The 24,223-nt window shown below is 41.9% G+C and overlaps 1 long non-coding RNA gene across 5 annotated transcripts in view; it reads left to right on the forward strand.

The window, feature by feature from the left end:
* The window catches only part of LOC103168400, a 348,055-nt gene that overhangs the window by 96,772 nt on the left and 227,060 nt on the right, over positions 1-24,223 (forward strand). The gene's annotated exons all lie outside the window — the stretch shown is intronic.

Below are 24,223 nucleotides of genomic sequence, written 5' to 3' on the forward strand. Positions count from 1 at the left end.
TCTGAATTAGATTAACAGGGTTTGCTTGGCCTCGTCCCTCTGCAGATCTGGTGGAGTTTGTGTGCTCCACAGCCACTGCCCTTCCTGGTATCCTCCTTGGAAATTAGCCTTCAGTTCTTTCAATCAATCAATTGTATCTCTTGATCAGAAATACAAGCCAGAAATTCAGTGAGAGCTAAGATACATGTGTTTATTTTTTCAAATGCAAATGCATGACTCTCAAAATATTTGTACTTCTCATTAAACTGATGTCACTAATTAATCTCCCTCAATTAGAATTTACCTCCCTTGGCAAGCTGCACAGAGCCGGAGGTGGAACCGATTTTTTAATAAGATAGCAAAGGATGAAAATATTTCCCAGAGTGTTTCATAGTCTAGTAGCGAGAGCTTGGGGCTGGGAATCAGGAGGGCCAGATTCCGGTTCCGGTTCCGCTCCTCTCTTGTACTCTGACCTTGGGCAAGTTGCTTAACTTCTTTGGGCCTTAGTTCCCTCATCTGTTAAGTGGGAGGAATAATTATTCCTGCTTCTCCAACACTCCAGGGGGATGTTATGAGGATTAAATGAGATCATTGTTGTGAAACATTTTGGAAAAATAGAAATACCCTGCAAAATACAAAGTTTTGTTTTCGACAATCTGTCATACTTTGGGAACTGTGAATTCCAACGAAGCTCTTTGGTAAATGATTTTGAAACAAGTCAATGTCCAGATACCCGAATGAGGGAAAACTTTTTTTGGGGGGGGGTAAGGGAACTATTCAGCTTCAGTCATTAGTGTCTTGTTCCTAGAATCTCCCAAGACTTGGCATTTGGATAATCACGGCATCCCAGCGCTAGAAGGGACTTCTAGGTTACCGTCTTCTGGCTCCAGTTGCAAAACTCAGGCATTTCCATGGCGGTTGAGAATGTGTTTAAAAGTTTTGGTGGGTTGGTTGCAATCTTAATATGCTAACAATTTAGTTGGATGGTTTTGTTATTTCATTTATAAACTAATATCTATTTTCTGGGTGATGATCTCATGGAGGGTTTTATTTGTGCCTGGTGACTTTTGATAAATGTCAAGTAATATAATTTCTTCAATTCTCTCTGCCCCATGGAGACATCATGTCACTATGATTTTCCTTCAGCCATTATAAAATTTTCTTACTTGTAAATATATCAAATTTCAAATTTTAATATAGCTGCAGTGTGGGGGTATCGGGTGATTGTCAGTTAGTATTATCATTTTCATGTATCATCCAGGCACAGTTTTCCCCGTTGTATTTCTTTATATTTCATTAACAAAGTGGTGGTAAATAAAAAAAAACAAAACAAAACAGTTATCATTGAAATCGTCAACACAGAAGTAATGTACCAATCAAAATGGGACATCCTCCTAAGTTTAAAAAAAAATTTGAAGTCTCAAGTTCCATGATGTGCTGTCTTCATGCTTCTGAAGGCAAAAATGTAACTGAACTTTTGTGCGTGTGGACCCTCCTAATTCTAGCAAATGACAAGCCAGAAAAGTGCATAAATTGGAAATATAAAATGTCAGAAAAGTGTTTGTTGATCATACGTTTTAAATAGAATGAGTTTAAATTACACACGAAAGGGGTTGTTTCCATACCGAGGCCTTGAGAGACACAAACACACCAGCTTTATTGCATATTTAATGATAATATTTGTTAAAGGCTTACTATGTGCCAGGCACTCTTCTAAGTGCTGGGGTGGATACAAGCAAATCGCATTGGACACAGTCCCTGTCCCACGTGGGGCTCACAGTCTCAATCCCCATTTACAGATGAGGGAACTGAGGCACAGAGAAGTGAAGTGACTTGCCCAAAGGCACACAGTTGATAAGTGGCGGAGCCAGGATTAGAACTCATGGCTTCTGACTCCCAAGCCCATGCCCTTTCCACTAAGCCACGGATTTGTGGTACACGATAACGTCAAGATCAGCTCTGCGGCATTTACTTTTGTCAGGCACCCGAAAATGCCTTAGATACATTCCTTATATCCAGCCTTGACCTTGTCGTTGTAGTTGTGGCCCTCAGGAGTTGCAAATGTATTTTTGTTTGAAGCTGGTTTCTTGCATGACCCATGTAGTTATAGAAGATTTGTAAGAGTCTTAATAGACTCCAAATGGTGGGCACTTCTCCAACTTGTGGTACCGAAAATCTCCAAATTTTCAAATAAATATCTGTCTCCGTTATGATAATCTAAACCAGACAGTAATTGGAGAGATCAACTGTCCAGAAACTTTATACCCACCTCTGCGTAGAGCTGTCTGCTTCCAATTCCATTGCTATTAACTATCAGATCCAATTTGTGAAAAGGAGTTGAAAATATAACTGTTGGGCTGTTCATGGTCTTTGAGTGCTGCATCTGTCATTTGCGATGTTTGCCACCCTCTTTAAATCTGCATTTTCTCATCCCCAAATTTCTACTATAGGAGAGCGATCCATCTCCTGATTTACTCAGATCAGGCAGGGCTAGACATTGAAATTATCAACCTGTAGTCATTGCATTTGTGTGCTGTTTAATCCTGTGCTTCACAAAGTCTAAAATGTTGGTTCTGCCTCCCTGGTATTATGCCCCCCCCACCATTTCAATTTACTACAAGAAAGATCAGTTGTAAATAGTTGACGAAACAGTGTAACACTTAAGACCAGGGGATTTACATCAATCAATCATATTTATTGAGCGCTTCCTCTGGGCAGAGCACTGTACTAAGCACTTAGGAGAGTACCACACAGCAATATAACAGACACATTCCCAAACCAAAACAAGCTTACAGTCTAGAGGAGGGAAGAAGTCACCAATGTTCTCAAGCAGTAATTTTTGTCTTCCAATCCGGCAAGTGATGAGTCTCTGACAAGTAGGTCGTAGCCGTGACGTGCTCCACTTACTTGGGCTGGTCGACGTTTTCACTTTCTCAGATGATGGGACGGACGTCCTTGGAACTTGGAGTATAAAAGTAACATTTCCCCTCCAGTTGTCGTGTCCTGACATTCTCACAGTTACTGAGAATCACTCTTGGACTGTTGTCTCTTAGAGCGTTTTCCTGGATTCATTAGTATAAATCTGGGAACACCCACTCATCGTCCTCATTATCGTGGTATTTGTTAAGCACTTACTCTGTGCCAAGCACTGAACTAAGCACTGGATTGGCTGCCCTAATAGACACAATCCCTGTTCCACATGGGGCTCACAGCTTGAGTAGGAGAAAGAACTAGTATTAGTCCTCATTGAAAAGATGAAGTAACCGTGGTAACAGAAGATGGTAAATGACTTGCTCAAGGCCACACAGCAGACAAATGGCAGAGCTGGGGTTTTGTTATTGCCCTGCTGTTTTTCTCCACTCTACTCCTCCCTAATCCATGACTCTATTTTGAGCTTTCAGAGTCCCTTGATATTGGGCCCACCCATGCCTACTTGAATAGCACCACTGGTTCACATCAGAGGATACTATAGAGAAAAGGAGATTGCGGGAAGGTAAAATGGCTGTGATATTTACACCCCAAGCTCCCATCTTGAACTTCGGGCCAAAAATAAGATGGATCTCATGCATGCAGTGCTGTTTGTTACCTGATGCTTTGGTTTCCGGACTTTAACGAGTTTAAATTTTGTAGTTGGGTCCTGAGGCCAGTTGAGCGGGAGCACTGTAATTTTATAAACACCTAGGAATATAAACCGTGCCCAGTGCTTTAATCACTAGATCGAATGGACTCCCAGAGGGGAGGTTAAAAATGACAAAAGATTCATCAAATGTGATTGTGATTAATAGACCTCTGATAATTATTAGCCTCAGGTTTCACAAGAGATGTAGTGGAAATATGTTGTCTTAACTATGTACAAGTACATATTAAATGGTGAAATGACCATCTATTTGATCTCGTGTGTTGAAATCTGAGAAATCTGAAAGGAATTGATTGAGGAAATTGTACACATTACCCATATTTTGATGTTCATTCATTTAATCATACTGATTGAGCACTTACTGTGTGCAGAGCACTGTGCTGAGTGGGAAAGTACAATACAACAGTAAACAGACACTTTCCCTATCCACACTGAGGTTACCATCTGGAGAGGGGGAGACAGACATCAATACAAATAACATCCATCTACCCCTCTAGATTGTAAGCTCCTTATGGGCAGGGAATTGTCTACCAACTCTATTATATTGTACTTTCTCGTGTGCTCAGTACATTGTTCTGCGCACAGTAAATGCTCAATAAATGATTGCCTTTTAAGAAACACATTAAGTCTGTTAGAAGCCAAACAAGAAGAGGCCCAATTGTTACTTATTTCTAGGGAACGAGACATGTTCATGCTGTTAAAAATTTTTGCGGTGGAGTATTTCTTTTTTGGAAATGCACATTGGTTTTGGCCCGTGAATAGCCAGTCACTTTGTGCTCTGGGGGTAATTGGGATTTTCAAAGGGAAAGAAAATAAGCAGCCCTATCCTTGATATTAGAGTCAAAAGGGGAAAGTCCAGGGAGGCATGAATACACGCATGCCAATAAAACCAATTAAAATACAAATGAACAAACCCAGAGAACCAAATAGAACCATGCTTATGAAAACCCAGGTATTAAGGACTACTGATGTGATTGCTGGGCTGAATCCTGTAGGGTTAATTTGGAAAGACTTTATGGAGAAGGCAAAAAGAGTATTGGCAAAAGGCTTTGCCCAAAGCATCTGTTTTGTAGAAGAGAGGTCTGGGTTGAAAAACAACTATATCCCATTCTAAGTGGGTAAAGTACTTAGAGTTGTTAGCAGTGCCCAATTAAAGTGAATACACCTGACCTTCTGAGTCACGAAAAATGATTCAGTGAAATGGTGTGTTTCCATCAAGGGCAGAGAGGTTGGCATCTAAATAAACCGGGATTCAGCTTCATTGCCATCTATTCGTGATACGGAATAAGAAAGGGGACCTAGATTCACCTCAGTTTAACACATCTTAGAACTTAAAATCCTCCAGCACCTGTCTGCTGTGTGACCCGGGACAAATCACTTCACTTTTCTGTGCCTCAGTTACCTCAGAGGTAAAATGGGGATGAAACCTGGGAGCCCCATCCAGGATATGAACTGTGTCCGACCTGATTAGCTTGTCTCTACCCCAGTGCTTAGAACAGAGCCTGCCACACAGTAAGCACTTAAGAAATACCATTTTTTTAAATGGAATTTCCTAATCATCTTAGCCAGCAAGGCATAAGGCAAATCTGTCACTCATATAGGTGACATCATATGTCCTGGTGTTGCAATTATCTAATATAAAGAATACATCACCTAGGCATCTGAGTTCTTTGATTGGACCTGAGATTTTCAACCTATGGCTATTTCCTGAGAAGCCGACACCAACTAAATGTCTGTGCTGGCATATTAAAATGTTCCCTTATAGCATTTTAATTAAAGAAAGCTCAGTGAAAAATTCTCATTTGCATAGGCATCAGTCATCTGTGAAACCCTGAGCTTGCACTGAGTGCAAATTCATTATAAAATATATATGCAGGAAAAGGGGAAAGGAAAAAGTTTGATAGCGAAAAAGAATTTTCTGCTGAGGGATGAATAATTTTAGTCTTTCCATTTCCTATTTTCTGATAAATCATTGCAAACTGATAAGACCTTGGGTTTCACCTTTGTAAATAGCTCGTTGGTAAACCTGGTTCCACATTACCCAGAGTTCCTAAAAGGCCATAGCTTCGGGAAACCAGCCGTCAGCGGAGTTTAGAGGGGGAGATTGCTTCTGCTCGCTTGCCACATACCTTGGGAATCAGGTCCTCTCCCAATCTTTTCTCCCTTCCCACACCCTGACCGTAGGAGGAAAGGCTGAAGCCAAAATGTCAACCAACCCTGAGGATGTTAGGAAGGTTATGATGGATTGGGTCCCGCCTGGAGCCATGAGTCGTCAAGGAGACGGGACTCATTGCCCCGGCACCCACACCCAACAAATGGGTAGACATGGGAGAGTGCGATGTGATACCCAAAAGGTCACCAGCCCACATGTTAGCTCCTTGAGGGCAGGGATCATGTCTACCAGCACTCTCCCAAGGGCTTAGTACAGTGCTCTGCACCCAGTTAGTGCTCAGTAAGTACCATTGATTGACTGTGAAGGAAGCATGAGTTGCCTGTTCTTACTTATCACACCTGAAAAGACCACTGGGAGACAGAGAGAAAACCAGAAGCAACGGCACACATTGTCTACAGCAAACATTCCACGTCAAATCTTTGGGTGTAATTAGTGTGGTCATAACTCACAGTTCCTCATTAGCTGTTTAAAATATGCTATCATTACAGTGGTGCTACCGGCTTAGATTTTGGACGACCCAGCAAGCAGTAGGAATAAATGCCTGCTCTCCCTTGTATTTAGATTGTGAGCCCTATGCGGGCCAGGGACTGTTTCAAACCTGATTACCTTGTATCTATCCCAGTGCTCAGAACAGTGCTTCACACAAGCTGCTTAAAATACCATATTTGTCATTATTTATCACATATAAATATAAACCCGACATAGAATTATAATAAGCCAATAGCACGAGGGCGCTAAAAAGTAGCTTGGTTTAACGTAATTTACTCTTTTGGGATTGTGAAGATTAACTGAAATTAAAACCAATCTGTTTAGAAACGGGGGGAAAAAAAAGCCAACCATTTGAAATATGAATGAGAGAATGTAAATTAGCCTAAAACCATATGCTTAGTATGATATTTATTCCTTGTTCAAAAATAATTAACTTTTTAAAATGGTAATTTCATTACTTTTTGTACTCAATCTTAGAATTATAGCTTTATCAGGTTCAAATATTAATAATAATGATGGCATTTATTAAGGTCTTAATATGTGCTGTTACATTCAAAGTTTTCACCAGTACCTCATCAGAGATGAAGAAGCCTTTTTAACCCGAAAGGAAAAACAGTTCAGTCAGTTCACTCCGGTTCACTTCTCAATCTGGAGTGAAGGAAGGGTGGTTCAGTAAGCAGAGAGGTCTAGGGGATTCATCTCTCCTCCCCACCATTCCCTATCATCGTGGGCCAGCGGCAGGCTACCCAGACACCGGCTACCACTGCTGCCGTCTTGTCCCTCTCCTGTTCCTCCTCCCAGCAAACAGGATTCAGGGAAAAACCCCAAATGGCGGGAGGGGAGATAGCCTTAAGGGTGTGCCGGTGACTTGGGCACAGGAACTTGATCTCTTCTCTCATAGTTCAGTTGCCGGCAGGAGGTCTCCAGTGTGTGGGGCTGGGCTAGTTGACACCATAACAGCCATGCACGTGTGGAAGGACCAAGACTGCTCACTCCGTAATCAAAGCCACAGTCCATCGGAGAGCCCCAGATCTGCTGGCATTCCCAACAGTCAAGGGGTCCCCTAATCATCAGACATCAGCCTGAGCTCTTCCTCGATGTGTGAAAAAGTAGCGACTACTGTAGTATGAAGTGCTTACTGTGTAGTAAGTGCCGTGATAGACAATAATTCGATTAGACATAGTGCCACAGAGTGCTCGCAAACCAGCAGGTACGGAGAAAGACTATCTTATCTCCATTTTATCTCATCCCCTATAGACTGTAAGCTCACTGTGGGCAGGGAACGTATCTCACAACTCAGTTTTCATTCATTCAGTTAATTCAATAATATTTATTGAGCACTTACTCTGTGTAGAACATGGTACTAAGTGCTTGGGAGAGTACAGTGCAACAATAAATGGACACTTTCCCTGCCCTCCAGTCTAGAAAGGGAGGTAGACATCAGTACAAATAAATAAATAAATTACAGATATGGACATAACTGCTTTGAGACTTGGAAGAGGGAAGAACAAAGAGAACAAGTCAGGGCGATGCAGAAGAGAGAGAAGGGGGTGCTTAGTCTGGGAAGGTCTCTTGGAGGAGATGTGTCTTCATTAAGGATTTGAAGGAGGGGGAGAATAATCGTCTGTGGGATTTGAGGAGTGAGGGCGCTCCGTGCCAGAGGCAGGATGTGGGCTAGGGGTCGGCGGCGCTATAGGTGAGACGGAGGCACGGCGAGAAGGTTCGCACTAGAGGAGCAAAGTGGTTGGACTGGGTTGTAGAAGGAGAGTAACGAGGTGATCAAGGAGGGTGCAAGGTGGGAGTGCTTTAAAGCCAACGGTGAGGAGTTTGTGTCTGATGAGGAGGTGGATGGGCAACCACTGGAGTTTTTTGAGGAGCATGGTGACGTGTCCTGAACGTTTTTGTAGGAAAATGTGATCAATAAATACCACCCATTGATTGATTTTCCTAATGGGAGAAGGGAGGCTCAGAGAGGTCAAGTGTTTTGCCCGAGGTCACCCGGCAAGCCGGTGCCTGTGCTGAAATTAGAACCTCGGTCTCTTGACTCCCGTGCCCATAGTTTCCTATTAGTGCCGCAGGACTCCAGAGACGGCACCGTGTCTACCATCATCGCAGTGAAAAGTGAGAGCTGAGTGGGAGGGATTTCAGTTGCCAGCAAGTTTGGAGCCAGAATCTTCCAGGATGGGCTCCTGAAGAGTGCGGTCAGCTATGTGCAACAGAATCCCAGTGGCTTTAAAGGCTCACTCCTTGGCAGGTGCTTTAAAAATTACCCTCTGGAGGAATACGGGAGATTAAGGTTTAGATAAAATGAGTCCTGTTAAATTTGGGGGCCTGAAGCTTTGTTTGGATTGATGAGGGTGGAGATGTGTTCTGGCCCGTTACTTAGTTCCATTTACCACCATTACAGCGTATGCACGTCCTCCCCGATGCTATCAGTCCGGTGTAGTAGCGAAAGTCCGATGGCAGAATTCAGCCCTTAGCACTAAAGGATACATTGCTACAACACCGTCTGGTAAAACGACATTAATTTTGTCAGTCTGGACCTACCCTTCCCTACCCTCACCTGTTTATGTTCAGGGCTTCCTTTTTTTCTATTCCTGTGGCCCTGGGTCACAGGACAAAGAATAAAAAAAAATATTGGGAAATGGAAAGATATGAGGCTTTTATGAAATGAGAAATTTTATTGGAAGCTCTAACGTGCAACGCGATTTCAGGAAAATTCTGGCCAACCCTGTCATTCCAGCGCATTGGGTGAGGACGAATCACGTAACTTCTCTGTGCCTCAGTTTCCTCATATGTAAAATGGGAATTCACTATCTCTTCTCCCTCCTACTTAGACTAGGAGCCCTATGTGAGACGGGAACTGTGTCCGACCTGATTATCTTCTATCTACCTCAGCACCATAGGACAGCGCCGGCACATAGTGAGTCTGGATCAATTTTCATTAGTAGTATTATTTTTATTATGTTTCTATAATTATGAGGATCCCAGAGCTTGCTTTCAAGAATCCAGCCAATAAAGCCAAATCCTTATACTATACAATACTCCAGTTTGGTAACTACATGAGCTTTATCCCCTATAATCCCACCTCTTTATAGCCAAGGCCCACTCTCATCATTTTCATGACATCACACATATCTGGTTTGTGGCCCTGTAATGTTCAAAGATTGCACAGTATTTGGAATACAAACACACACATATAACTGATTCCCACTTTTCCCAGGTATCTTTTACAGTACTGCAAATTGATTCAACTTGTTCTAAAGAAAAACATGTGCATAGGTATGTTCTTTTGACACACGGTGCATCCTTAATGAAAATGCATTCACTTCTTTTACAACATTTTGGTTAGAACGTTGTTAAGGAATTAGGGAATGTTCATCTGACAGTGAGATTTTGTTGGAATAGAATGCGCAATTGTGACAGAGGAATCCATGGCCATTGAGTGGTGTCGGATGAGTGACCAGTACAAAACAGGACTTTGTAAAAGCACTCCTCCTTGTTATAGAACTGGGTTTATTAAAATCAGTTCAAATACCATCTGAATTGTAAATCATTCCAAAAGGCTGACCTTGGGTAAGTCACTTAACTTCTCTGTGCCTCAGTTACCTCATCTGTAAAATGGAGATTAAGGCTGCGACCACTCTAGGGACTGGGTCCAACCTGATTATCTTGTATCTACCCTAGCATTTGGTATAGTGCCTGGCACATGCTAAGTGCTTAACAAATACTACAAAACAAATCAGATGACCTTGAAAACAAAAATGATGATGAAAAAATGGCATTTCAAAGACACTGAATTAACGTTTAGACTGTTTCAAGAAGTTTTTTCACTTCAAAGAGACAGGAATACTTATTTTGGATGACTATTCCATCTTGACCTATCATCGAAAGGGCGCTATGGAAAAAATATGGTGACACAACAAATGCTAAATGGATTTAAAAAACCCCCAATAATAGTGTGTCCATTGCTATTCTAGAGAGGTCATATAGTTTGGAGAGATAAGAAACACTTCTATCAGTATACAGTATAGCCGTAAAACTCAGATTATTTATTGTGATCATGTGTGTGAAGGGGGAGTAGAATTAAAATCAGTAAAATTCATTTTTTAGTTTTTCTCTTGTCTATACTTATTAAAATTCTTTCTAATACGTCACTGATAACAGACCCATTTTATAAAACCAATATTCACAATTTAATCTATCATAGAATTATTTCCACAAAGACAAAGCATGCTAGTGTATAAATCCTAGAGATGTAATCCTAATAGTGGCTGATTAACAGGAAATTTTTCAAACCTGGTATACAGGGACTTTAAGATGACAGCAGAATCAATTAAGAAAGTCATTTCCTATTTCAAATAGGTATTTTTTTATTAATATAAATGCTGATTAGGAGTTTAGTTTAACTTGAATTTTTCTTCTCAATTTACTATCGGTAGAATTTCTCATTTCAAGAATGTGCACTGTATTTTAATAGCAGTTACACTGGAAATGTACTTGATACTCACATAATTGGTAAAGATATAAAAAGATTTACACAAGACTGTAGTTCTAGAATAGAATAAAAGCCAGAGAATATGATACCATAAAAAGTTATGTAAATTACAATGAATCTCTTTGATCTTTCTCTGCTACAAAATCTCAGTTAGAAACTACTCCATTCAGCTATATTCTTTCCCTTACATTTGGTCATTACTGTAATAAATAGTTCATTATTAACACGAATAAATTCTTGGGCTGTGAGAAGCTTTTCTCAAAATGGTGTGGAAATAGACTGCCACTCATTGTACTAGTGAGTTTGCTCAAACAGAGGATGGTTTTTCCCATTTGGACTGTTATTGTTTCGCATCAGACAACCATATCACAAAGCTCTTATTTGAACTGAAGGAAGAGAAGGGGATTTTTAAAGCACAGTTTTTGGTTTCTCAGTTAGTGTGAATGGTAATTAGGATATCTTAGACTTTGTACAGATGTCGTCATAGGATTTGGGCCTTCGGAGTGCGGGAGAAGGTGGTAAATCAGTTACTTAGTTGCACCAAGTCCATGAGACCACCACTGTAGATTATTAAAGCTGAACCTTCTGGATCAGAAGATGGATTTTTTTTTCCCCCATATCTCTCTTACATCTGATCTGGGAGTCAAAAACATTTACCTTATTTAGACATCAGCTGCTTCGTATCAATATTGGAGCACCTAATGAAAGTTGCTAGGAACCGGAGTAGTTCAAACCAGGTGGTTTCCACAGCATCCACAATAATAAGATTAGTAGCCGCAATAGTTAGCAGCAGAAATAGTATTCTACGCTAAACTCATTGTGGGCAAGAGATGTGTCTACCAACTCTGTTGTATTTTACTCTCCCAAGCAATTAATTCAGCGCTCTGCACGCAGTAAGCTCTCAATCGCACCATCTCCACTACTCTACCAGTCTCAACTACGGGAGGGAGAGTCAAGCGGAGGCATATCCACTCCAGTCCTAGCTTGGGCAGTGGCTAGCCAGTGGAAGGCAATCCTGCTACAAGGCGAAACTCCCCTGTGCTGGGCAGCAGTGGCACGCGAGAGGGTCAAGGGCGGAGATTCGAGTTTACTGGGTGGAAGGAGGCAGTGGTAAACTGCTTCTCCTTCTGTATTTGACTGTGGGCAAGTCACGTAACTTCTCTGTGCCTCAGTTACCTCATCTGTAAAATGGGGATTAAGACTGTGAGCCTCATGTGGGACAATCTGATTACCCTGTATCTACCCTAGCGCTTAGAACAGTGCTGTGCACATAGTAAGTGCTTAACAAATACCAACATTATTATCATTTTACCAAGAAAACCCAATGGATCCACCACTACCAGAATGATCGCAGGTAAAGGCGGGGCATTCTGGGAAAAATGTCCATGGCATCGCTATGGGTCGGAGATGACTCGACAGCGTAAGACAAGAGTACCATCGAGGAAGGGATACATTCCTACTAGGAGAGTAGACTGTAGTGGGCTATGCCATAATTCCATTGTCATTGTTATGGCGTCTATCCATCTAGCTGCTGATCTCCGTCTTCCTCATTGTCCCTGGACTTTTCCTAGCATTTAGTGTCTTGCTCAGAAAATTAGTCCTCCTGATTTTGTGTCCAAAATATGCTCATGTAAGTTGAGTTATCTGGCCTCCCAAAGACCACTTTGGCTTAATTTGCTCTAAAATCCATTTTTCGGGCGGGAATATGGCTGTCAGAGATGAGATGAGAGAGCGTGAGTGGCACTGCGTACACCACTAGCACTAGAATCGAATGCTCTTTGAAGGTTCTCAGGCCTGTAGTCTGTCCTTCCCTGTCTGGAGACTTCATCATTATCATTATAGTTAGAGAATTTCCTTACTGCGGGTGGAAAGGCCGCTGGTTGTTGAAAAACCTGTCCGTTCTGAGGTGGAACAGTGCGCCGAGAATGCACCCCAGTGTTAATTTGCAACTTAATCAGAATTTTCTACTCTTTCTGACCAATAAACATTAAGAACCAGATAAAGTCCAGTTTGAAAGAAGTTTCACTTTGAAAATCTCCCCATAGATGCCTTTTTTCCCATTTCTTTTAAGGGTCCCAGTGGTAAAATCTTTACATGCTTCATCTACCAATATAGTTACGGAGGAAGATGTGTAAAACATTTATCCTTAATGGGCTCTAAACGGAACAGTGATTTTGAACACTCAGGAGAGAAAAGGTAATGGGGTTCAAAGGATTTCATTGCTACCTAAATGTTGATATCAGAATGCATATTCCAGCGCTGTTAATAAACACCTGGTGGATTAGAACAGCTACAAAGGAAAGGGAATTTACAATCAGAATGCAGGTTTCTGTTGGCTGACTCAGACTTGTCATCCCACTTTTCTCTTTTGTCAGGCATGCAAGCAAAACAGTGTTTTGTAAAATAGCATCCGTACAAGGTTTCAACTGGCCAAAAAGATATATATTGAGGATTTTCATTTTCACCCGTGTTCTGCAAAAATTGGGCCTTTTTAATCCTTAGTGTTTAAATCGCTAAGCAATAGAAGGAAAATTGCATTAGGTGTTTTAAATATTTAACTAAAACGTCCCCTCGTACTCTTGGTATTTAGGACAATCGTGTCCTTCTTATGCAGCTTTGAGTACTTCGTGCCTGAAGTCTCTGAACCTTTAGAATAGGTTCAGAATTCCCTCAATTAGTGAATAGTTTCTCAAACAATTTACAGCTTACAGCAGTTTACAAACTCCAAACCCAGAAATTAGTCTGGAAATCCATTTTTCTAGTGTAGATCAAGATGGCAGGAAACGCCTCTTATGGCGATCATGAAAACCAGACATGGAGATGCTGAATGCCTGGAACCTGACGAGAACTTAAACCTGATGCGAAAAGTGAAGGGAAGATAATGAAGTCTTCAGTAGGTTTACTGAGCTCTTACTGTGTGGAGAGCACTATACTAAAAGCTTGGAGGTTACAATAGTGGGGTAGACATGATCCTTGCTCATTAAGAGGAGGCAAGATCCCAACACCTCTTCAAATGGTCAGGAAGGTCTTGATATATTCATTGTCGTATTTATTGAGTGCTTTCTGTGTGCAGAGCACTGTACTAAGCACTTGGAAAGTACAACTGTTTTAATGAGATGTTCTTCCCCTTGACTCTATTTATTGCCATTGTTCTTGTCTGTCCGTCTCCCCCGATTAGACCGTAAGCCCGTCAAAGGGCAGGGACTGTCTCTATCTGTTACCGATTTGTACATTCCAAGCACTTAGTACAGTGCTCTGCACATAGTAAGCGCTCAATAAATAGTAATGAATGAATGAATTCAGCAGTAAAGAGACAAAACCTGCCCACACCGAGCTTACGTTGTGAAGGGTCTCCATCAGTTTTCTCCTTCTTACCTTCCCACTCTTCTCACGCACCATAGCCCAGTTTGTAGTCTTCTCCTTCAAGGCTAACTGCTCAGTGACCTTCATTCTCAACTTTCCCCTCTTTGAAGCACAACTCACCCTCTCCCTCCCTCCTGCCTGGGACTTCCCTCCTCCTTCAAAATCTGCTACACTAAGGTTTTGTCAGCTTTTCATATAGAAGAGTCATCTTTACTGAAAGCTTTAGACGGTAAGCTTATTATGGGCAGGGAATCTGTCTCCTAATTCTGTTGTACTCGCCCCTGCACTTAATTCCTAAATTCCTCATCTTCAGCTCTTTCCTGACCACCTACTTCCTTTAGGATGGTTTCCCAATTAATTGCTGTTCACCCTGGTTAATTGATATTAACGATCACCCATGGCATTTGGGTGTAGATTCGTTTAATTATTACTTCACATCTTTCAGCTGTACCCAGGTCATTCCTCTAGTCCTCACTACCAGTTTACAATTTGCACAAACCTGCCTTCCAACATTAGATTCTAAAGTACGAGAGGGTAGCGATTATATTTTTCTCCCATTTATCATACTTTTTCAAGCATATAGTACAGTGCTTCACTCTCGGAAGGTGCTCAGTGAATCATCAATGTATCTGTTGTCCATATTTTGTAGAAGAAATCACTGAGAGAAAAATTCACCTCTGAGTTCATGGTTTGCTGAAAAGGCCTAATAAATGCTTTAATTAATTAGTATAAATACTAACAGGATAGGAAGTGTGGCCGAGTGGAAAGAGACCAGGTCTAAGAGCTTTAGGATCTGGGTTCTAATCCCCTTTTGGCCATCGAGTTCTGTGATACCTTGGGAAGTCCCGTAACTTCTCTGTGCCTCAGTTGCTTTATCTGTAAAATGGGGTAAAAAATACCCATTTTCCCTCCTATTTAGGCTGTAAGGCCCATTTAGGACAGGAACTGTGTTCAACCTGATTATTTGTTATCTACCCCAGTGCTTCATAAAGTGTTTGGTGCATAGAAGGCACTTAAATACCCCAGTTATCGTCACAAATGAATCAACTGGTTGTTTGAGGGATAAATTTGAGAAAAGAACCCCTTCCAGCCTAACTTGATGAAGTAAATGAGGAGACTATTTTCACTGAATCCTCAAATGAAATATAAAACAATAATTAAATGAAATGCTATTCACTGCATTTAAAATCAGCAATCGGGGTGCTACAATTTGAAATGTAGTCAACTGAGTTTACCCCATAAGAGAAAATGTATTTAATGTCTTTTGTCTGAGTTGCAAAATTGTTAATCTAATTGAGGCTTTTAATGTAGATTACCTAGAGCTTTTGGGACTCCAACTTCCGTGTTAAACATTGAAAGTCATTTTTCATAAATAAATCTCCACAACTTTCCCAATTATCAAGTTTATTAGTTCAGTGAAGTCGGTGCTGATGTGCAAGTGTTTTTTTCTCCAGTGCTCACTGTGTTTTTTGATAATGTGTTTTATTTCTTTCTTGTTTTCCTCTTTTACTTTTTGGATACTTTAAATAAGCCACTGATTAATATTAAACAATTAACATTTAATCAACACTTCAATTTCAGGTATTCATGGAAATGTTCAGCTTTAGTAGTTTTTATACCACTGAAATGGCTGTTTCTCTTCAGTTACATCCTTTGGTAGATCTCTTCTCAGAAAATGCAAAAAAAAAAAAAAAAGAAATTCTTGAGAGAAACAATTTGTTTTCCTCCTCTGGGTTATAGTGCAATGTCATGTAATGTCACTGGAGGACAAAATATCAAATTTAACATCATGTTTTTAGAAAGGTGTGTTTAATAGAGGTGAGACTGTTAAATTGTTTAGGAAGGCCTTGTTAAAACAATAATCTGTGGTGTGTGTGTGTGTATATATATAAATGAATATAATGGGAATTGAGAGAACGTCTTGTCGATAGGTCATAGTTATTTTAAAGAGAAAAAGTAATGATGATGATGGTATTTAAGTGCTTTTTATGTACCAAACACTAAGCTATGCACTGTGATAGCTACAAGATGATCAGAGCAGATACAGTCCTTGTCCCACACGAGGCTCACAGTCTAAGTGGAATGGAGAATAGGTTTTGTTGCTACCATTTTACAGATAAGGAAACTGAGGCACCGAGAGGTTAGGTGTTTTGCCAGAGGTCACACAACAGGCAGGTGGAAGAGCCTGAAAAAATCTCAGGTCTCTCGTCCCTCCCGATCCTAAGAGGTTAGAAAGTACACCTCGAAAGTAACCCGTTTTGTTTTCTGTAAGGTACAATTTAATCTTCTTGCATTCAGATGTCAAAAGTCTTATGAAAAAGAGTTCAAAGAATTTTTTTCCAAACACTTTATTTTGGTAAAGAGGTCCTTTTGGGGTGTGGAGGAGAGGACAGGACCCCAGGAACATTGTGAAAGTGGTGAACGAAACATGTGGCACAAGGCCGGCTCATGTCTTCCTTCAGAACTGTTAGCAGCCCTGCGGCCTTAGGGGATACATTTCCATACAGTTGGTCTGGAGGAAATGGTTCTTGTCAGTAAACATGGATTACCGTGGCAGCAGACGTCACTCTTTCTCCAGGCCGTGTGGACACTGCCCCTTCCACATATAAAAATGTGAACCTTGGGCTGAAATTCAGATTTGCATCAGAAGTAGGATCGGAATGACTTTTTTCTGGCTCTTATCTGAGCCAGGTGGCGAATCAGCTTCTTGTCTAGACAGATCACGATGGAGAGGATTTGAGGAGGAAGAGTGTGCCGCTGATTACAAAATATGTCCATCGTTGTCACCCGGCACTTTTTTTAAAAAAAAATCCTCCATAGAGGCACACTGTGAAATAAAGGAATTACCAGGGTCTTAGCTATTTGCTTGCAACAGGCAACAAACCCTTGAAGTCAGAAATGAATCACAATGAACAATTGAGGTGAGGATTGCTCCCTTGGTATTTAGCATATCCCCTTTAACACGCTCTTACTTTTGTACAAATTGAATTTAAGTCCATTAGTTCCCATGACATTCCTTCGGATGAATGGGGAACGAGAAGCGGTGTGACTTAGAGGATGGAGCATAGGGCCCCGGGAGTCAGCAGGACCAGGATTCTATTCCCATTTCCGCCACTCGTCTGCTGTGTGACCTCGGCCAAGTCACTTAGCTTCTCTGTGCCTCAGTGACCCATCTGTAAAATGGGGGTTAAGACTGTGAGCACCATGTGGCTCAAGGACTCTGTCCAACCTGATTCGACTGTATCTACCCCAGTGCTTAGTACAGTGCCTGGCACAGAGTAAGCATTTAACAAATAGCAAAAAAAAAAAAAAAAAATGCAAAATCTAATCTTAGAGAACCCATTGTTCCAAGTGGTGGGAGACTAATCTGAGCACATTTGGCATGCCCTATTACCTTTCGGCATATAAACTGACAGTTGCCAGTATCTCAGAGAATTGCCTGTTGCTGTTAATAATAATGAGAATAATAATAATGTTGGCATTTGTTAAGCGCTTACTATGTGCAGAGCACTGTTCTAAGCGCTGGGGTAGATACACGGTAATCTGGTTGTCCCACGTGAGGCTCACAGTCTTCATCCCCATTTTACAGATGAGGTAATTGAGGCACCGAGAAGTGAAGTGACTTGCCCACAGTCACACAGCTGACAAGTGGCAGAGCTGGGAGTCGAACCCATGACCTCTGACTCCCAAGCTCAGGCTCTTTCCACGGAGTCACGCTGCTTCTCTGATCCCTGCCCTCAAAGGAACTTAGTTTGGGAGGGGATGGTAGAAGGTGACATGTCATGGGGACAGGTTGGGGGTTTAGGCCTCTCTCAATCAATTTTAACTGTTGAGTGCTTACTCTTAGTAGAGTGCACTTAGTGTCAAAGTCCTATCAATCAATCACTGGTATTTACTGAGCAATTACTGTCTGCAGAACACTGTACTAAGTGCTTCTCCCAACCAGTTCACGGGGAAGTTAAAAATTGACACGTTTAGGCAGATGGTTTCAAATGCTGTTATAGATTTTTCCTTTTCCACTTTGGTATTTCAGGTACTGACTGTTGGTGGCACTTTAATGATGTAAAGAAATGTTCACCGGGGATTATTCTAAAAGTACAAAACTCTTTAACCTATAATCTTTGCCAAGGGAGAGCCCGGGTCTCCGGAGTTCAGAGCGACTTCAGAGGAAATCATATTTGAATTTAGATTAAATTTTCTTTGCTCAATATAAGTAAAATTATTCCATCCTCAATTCTGCAAGACGTACAGTACTGGAAAGTCAATAATTCCTTTTAAAAAAGATCTAATTGGTTCCAAAGAGGACTAGGGAAAAAGAAATTTGAAAAATAAAAGCAGAAAAAGTAGCTGTTGCTGAGATGGAAGTGAAGTAGGTCACCCCTCCCTGACCATACCAACCACTGACCAACTCTGCTCAAATGTTCAACTGGAGTTTCAGAGTTGCAACATCATTGCCTGACTGGATTCCTTTTCATCAGTTGGGAGAAATATAAATATTTTTGGTGATGACGATGATGATGTTGTGCAGGCTTCAGCGAATGACAAATTATCCATATACTCCTCCGTGGAGCTATCAAACCTCACGAAGCATCTTAGCCATCCCCAAGATCTAGATATCAGGCTGAGTAGACCGTCTCCTCCAAACACTGATACGGTTCTCCCATTTCCTGTTCCTCTCTGCCCGCACCACATGAGCCTCTAAGTATTCAGAGGCAGTGGAACAAACAGGAAAAGGAAACTCACTTGAGCCCTCAGTGATTTCATGATTCTTGCACTTGCTCTGCCAGGTCCAGTGAGTTTGTACTTCTCATGCCATTGTGTGTTGAAAAGCATGGCCTAGCAGAAAAGAGCAGAGGACAGATAGTCAGGAGTTCTGAGTTCTAACCCCAGCTCTGCCACTTGTCTGCTGGAGAAATGATTTCCTTGGGCAAATTATATAATTTCTCAGTGACTCCGTTCCTTCCCTTATAATACTGGGATTAAATACCTTCCCCTTAGATTGTGAACTCCAGTGTCGGGAAAGAGACTGTATGTCTCCCACCGCTGTTGGCACAGTGCTTGGCATGTACTAAGTGCTTAAATATTCTTATTGTTATTATGGAATTGTGCTCCAGCTCTTGTAAAAAGTCTTGGCCCATAGTAAATGCTTAACAAATGCCAAAATTATTATGGAGTAATGGAAGAGGAATAATTCACCAATCAGTCAATCAGTGGTATTTATTGAGCACTAACTGTGTGCTAACTGTGTGTAATTCCAGGTGCATTACAGGCTGTCACTGGAATACTTGTTCCTAAGACTTCTAGGCCGGCAGTCAAGGGAAGGCTTTTAAGACATTTTTTGAAACCCTTGTAGTGGTTGAAGGCCTAGACTGTGAAGTGAGAACAAATCCGGTTATTCATTCAGATCTTGTATCCACCCAAAGCTTTTAGAGAAATTCTCCACTCATCTGCTAGATTGTTGGTGAGCCCTCCAAGGCATCCCGGGATCAGTGACTCCTTGTTGGCATCAGGGGATTCAGAAGAGACATCCTTTGGTATAGTGTGGCTCTGGTCTCCGGGAACTGCGTCGGCCACAAGATTTCCTCTTGGCAAGGAGTCCCTTTCAGATGTGGGTTGGGGCTGTAGGTCATGCTATGTGGTGACAGTCAAGCTACTGGAACCTTAATTAATAAATTAATGTTGGCATTTAAGTGCTTGCTATATGCAGATCACTGTTCTAATTGCTTGGGGTAGATACAGGGTAATCAGGTTGTCCCACGTGAGGCTCACAGTTAATCCCCAATTTACAAATGAGGTAACTGAGGCCCAGAAAAATGAAGTGACTTGCCCACAGCCACATAGCGGACAAGTGGCAGAGCTGGGATTCGAACCCATGACCTCTGACTCCCAAGCCCGGGCTCTTTCCACTGAGCCGCGCTGCTTCTCTTCCAGTATGCTTCAACCTTCCAGTATGGCGGCTGGTGAGGGCTGACAAATCTCATTGGCTCGTTTCCCATCCACTGAATAAGCTTCACTATGTGATCCTTTCCAGCTCTGCGAATCATGTGTTTTAGTCTGCCAGGATAGCAATCTACCGATAAAAAATTCATTTTCTGATTTTTCCCCAAGAAACACTCTCATAATTGGTCTATTTTAGGGAAAATGCACAGATAATTATTCCCTTTTCAAAATTTAGCAGGAGTGTGGAAAATGAGTAATATACACTGTAGAGCACTTATTTATGTCTTTATTATCTTTGGATTGCATTGATACTGCTTTTCAAATGATCTTTTTCAAACCACTAATAATCAGATAACTTCTCTCTCCTGGGCATTTTGAGAATTTCTTATTTTTTAAAATCCAGATAAAACAACTATCTTGAAATCCTTAATAGGTATTCATTGAGGTTTAGGATTTCTTCTCTTCAGAATTATCCAGCATTTTTAATTAACCACAAGAAGTACTGTGGGTCTCAAAGGGAGACCACTCCTGAAATTATACTTGAACTGATTAATAGATAAGAATGCTTTCCTGCATGTTAAGAATTCACCTTTATGAGCTGTGCAGATATCAAAGTGATCCAAAGAAGAACTTAATCATTCATGACAATGGACTGGGCTTCTATGAAGTGTCTTTTAATTAGATTTATTTTTAGCCAAAGGATTCTAACCGGTGGAGGGTATTTAAAGTCACGGTTTCTCTGGGCTTGTAACATGCTGATATCGCAGCAGAGGATTCTAAATTCCATTGTGACCCTTCTCTCCCCAAATTAGTGGCACTTGAATAGTGTGAACCTACGTAAGGGATCCGAACCAGCCATACCTTGGGAAATTCATTCAGTCGTATTTATTGAGTGCTTACTCTGTGCAGAGCACTGTACTGGGCGCCTCAGTGCCCAGCACAGGTTCCGCTGCAAAATTTAGGTACGTGTAAGCTCCTTGTAGGCAGGGAAGAGGTCTCCTAACTCTGTTGGATTGTATTTCCCCAAATACTTAGTAAAGTGCTCTGCATCCAGGAAGTGCTCAATAAATGCCATCGATTGGAGAATCCCAGCTAGCAGGCAGATGCCAGCCCTGTTCGCTTACAATTCTGAGCCGCTGTAGATTAGCCCCCAGTTTGGCAGTTCATTATTCCCGTGATGCCGATTTAAAATGGGAGAAGACAAAGGATTTTTTTTATATCATGTGTTAAGTGCTTATTATATGCCAGGCACTTTTCTAATTGCTGGGTTAGAGACAAGCTAGTGAGGTGGGACCCAATACCTGTTCCACGTGGGGCTCACAGTCATAATCCCCATTTTACAGATGAGGTAGGCAGTTGAGGCACACAGAAGTTAAGCGACTTGCCCAAGGTCACACAGCAGGCAAGCGGCGGCACCGGAATTGGAACCCAGGACTTTCTGACTCCCAGGCTTATGCTTTATCCACTGGGCCATGTTGCTTCTCCATATGTTAGGCACGTGCTGTGTTCCAAGCACGGTACTAAGTTCTGCGGTAGATGCAAGATTATCAGGGTGGCCTGGACACATTAGTAATAATAATAGTAATTATGGTATTTGTTTAGTCTTTATTTTGTGCCAGGCACTCTATCAAGCGATGTAGATACAAGCAAATCGGGTTGGACACGGTCCCTCTCCTACATGACGATGGTATCTGTTAAGCACTTACTATGTGGCAAGGACTGTTCTAAGCGCTGGATAGGGTTCATAGTCTTAATCCCCATTTTACGCACGAGTTAACCGAGTCGTATGGCATTAAGTGACTTGCCCAAGATCACACCGCAGACATGTGGCAGAGCAGGGTTTAGAACCCAGATCACCCGACTCTTTCCACTAGGGCAGGCTCACCCCCAACGGTCATTAAAGCCAGTGGTGAGGAGTTTTTGTTTGATGAGGAAGTGGATGGGCAACCACTGGAGTTTTCTGGAGGAGTGGGGAGACACGATCTTCTTGGGAAGAGACCGGGGTAGGCAGAGTGACTTGGATCTGGATTTTTGCTTTTGGCGTTTTGATGATCTCCATTTCGTAGTATGACTCCTCCGGATTTTTGCACCATCCTGTTCCACTCTGTGGAGTGAGTAACGAAACCTTTATGGTGACAATAACGATTGGGGTATTTAAGGGCTTACAATGTGCCAAGCACTGTACTAGGCACTGGGATGGATACAAGATAATTAGGTTGGACACAATCCCTGTCCTACACTTTTCCGTGCCTTTGCCTAGCAGAAAGAACGCAGGAATGGGAATTAGAAGACTTGGGTTCTAAACCACGGATGACTTTAGGCAAGTCACTTACCCTCCCTGGAACTTAGTTTCCTCATCTGTGAAATAGACATAACAACCCTGCACTGCCAATCCCTTTGACTATGAACCCTGTGTGGAATGGGGACTGTTTCCACTCTGATCATTTCGTATCTATCTCACACAGTAAATGCTTAATAAAGGCTACAATTGTGATTATTCTGAAGTTCCTTATCTTGTTCCCTCCCGGAAAGAAAATAGAAAAACCCTAGTCACCACTGCCGTGTTTAACTCCCCTTTAAACAAGGAAGTCCTTTTCTCTCCTTATCCCTCTCTCTTTTAGGCATATTCTCCCCTCCTGCCCTCTCCTTTTCCCCATATCCTTCCTTTGCTATTTAGCGTTTTACTGTAAAGTGCTCAGGGAATTCATCCTTCAGCCTTCACCAGTTGAATATAAGGGTCCTGACCCGAGTGGGGAAAACAATTAAAATGACCCATACGACATCGAGTTATCTCTTAGTTTTATCTCTGGATTCCAGCGATGAGCCAGGAGAAGGAGCCCTTTCATATTCATGCAGGATGTAGGAAGCTGTTGGAGAGCTTGGCTGTTATTACAGTTGTGTTCAGAAAATATTCCTGAAAAAAGAGCCCAAGTGATAGACGTTCAACAGAGATAGGGAGGGAAAGGAGCTAGTCAGGCACCAATCCCATAAAATTCACAGCCGAGGCACGGGTAGCTGAGCTTTAGTTATTGCTCACTAAATCTTTGATAGCTCCTCTGGAGAAAGAGCTGCCTGTCAAAAAAAAAAAAAAACAAATCTGCCAGTTACTAAGTCTTTGCGCTTGGCATTTTATAACTCAGTTTTGGTTTAGAAATTAGCATTTAAGCCAGGTAAAATTCTTGTCCTAGATACGCAACTAGAGTTGAACGGTAAACCTGGCTAGTTAATAATAACTGTGCTCTATGTTAAGCCTTTAGTGTGTGCTAAGCAGCGGGCTGGATATGGGATAATTAGATCGGACCCAGTCCCTTTCCTAAGTAGACGGGGCTCACAGCCTTAAAAGGTAGTGGGATAAGGTATTTATTCCCCCAGTTTTATAGATGAGGAATCTGAGGCACAGAGAGGTGACTTGCCCGAAGTCACAGCAAACCAGTGGCGGAGCTGGGATTGCAGCCCCGGTCTCCCGACTTCCAGTCCTGTACTCAATCCACTAAGCCACGCCGACTCTCACAAGCATCTCGTAGTAGTTCACTCAGTCAGTCAGTGATATTCACTGAGCACAGAGCAGTCTCCTTAGTGTTCAAAATAGTGAAGGTGAAATAGAGCCAATAAGATAAATTCTACTCTAAAACACCCAATCGTCTGAGATGAAATTTTGCTCTCATTTCTGAGCAGTGATTGGTGAGAAAGCTGACTATGGAAACGCTAAGGACGTTTTTTAATAAGTGATATTTAAGTACTTACTATCTGCCAGTCATTGGCCTAAGTAGATAAATGCTAAGCAGACTGAGTTCCATCTGTGTCCCACATGGGGCTCACAGTCTCATTCCCCATTTTACAGATGAAGTAACCGAGGCTTGGAGAAGTTAAGTGACCTGCCCAAGGCGGAGCCGGGATTAGAACCCAGGCCCTTCTGATTCCCAGGCCCGCTCCTTACCCACTAGATGCTCTGCTTCTAATTTCATTGCTCTTCCCTGAGAGTACGAGCTCGGCCACAGCCTCGGACCAGCTAGTGAGGAAGATTGGCTTTGGGCCACGACGGGGTTGAGTGGACTCGATCTTTGGTGCGGTCACATACAGGGGAAGTGCAGGGAACACAATTAAAAGTTGCATACTGCATTTATAAATCCCTGAATGTGTTTGA

This window comes from Ornithorhynchus anatinus, chromosome 14 (genome assembly GCF_004115215.2).
Source record: "Ornithorhynchus anatinus isolate Pmale09 chromosome 14, mOrnAna1.pri.v4, whole genome shotgun sequence".
NCBI lineage: Eukaryota > Metazoa > Chordata > Mammalia > Monotremata > Ornithorhynchidae > Ornithorhynchus > Ornithorhynchus anatinus.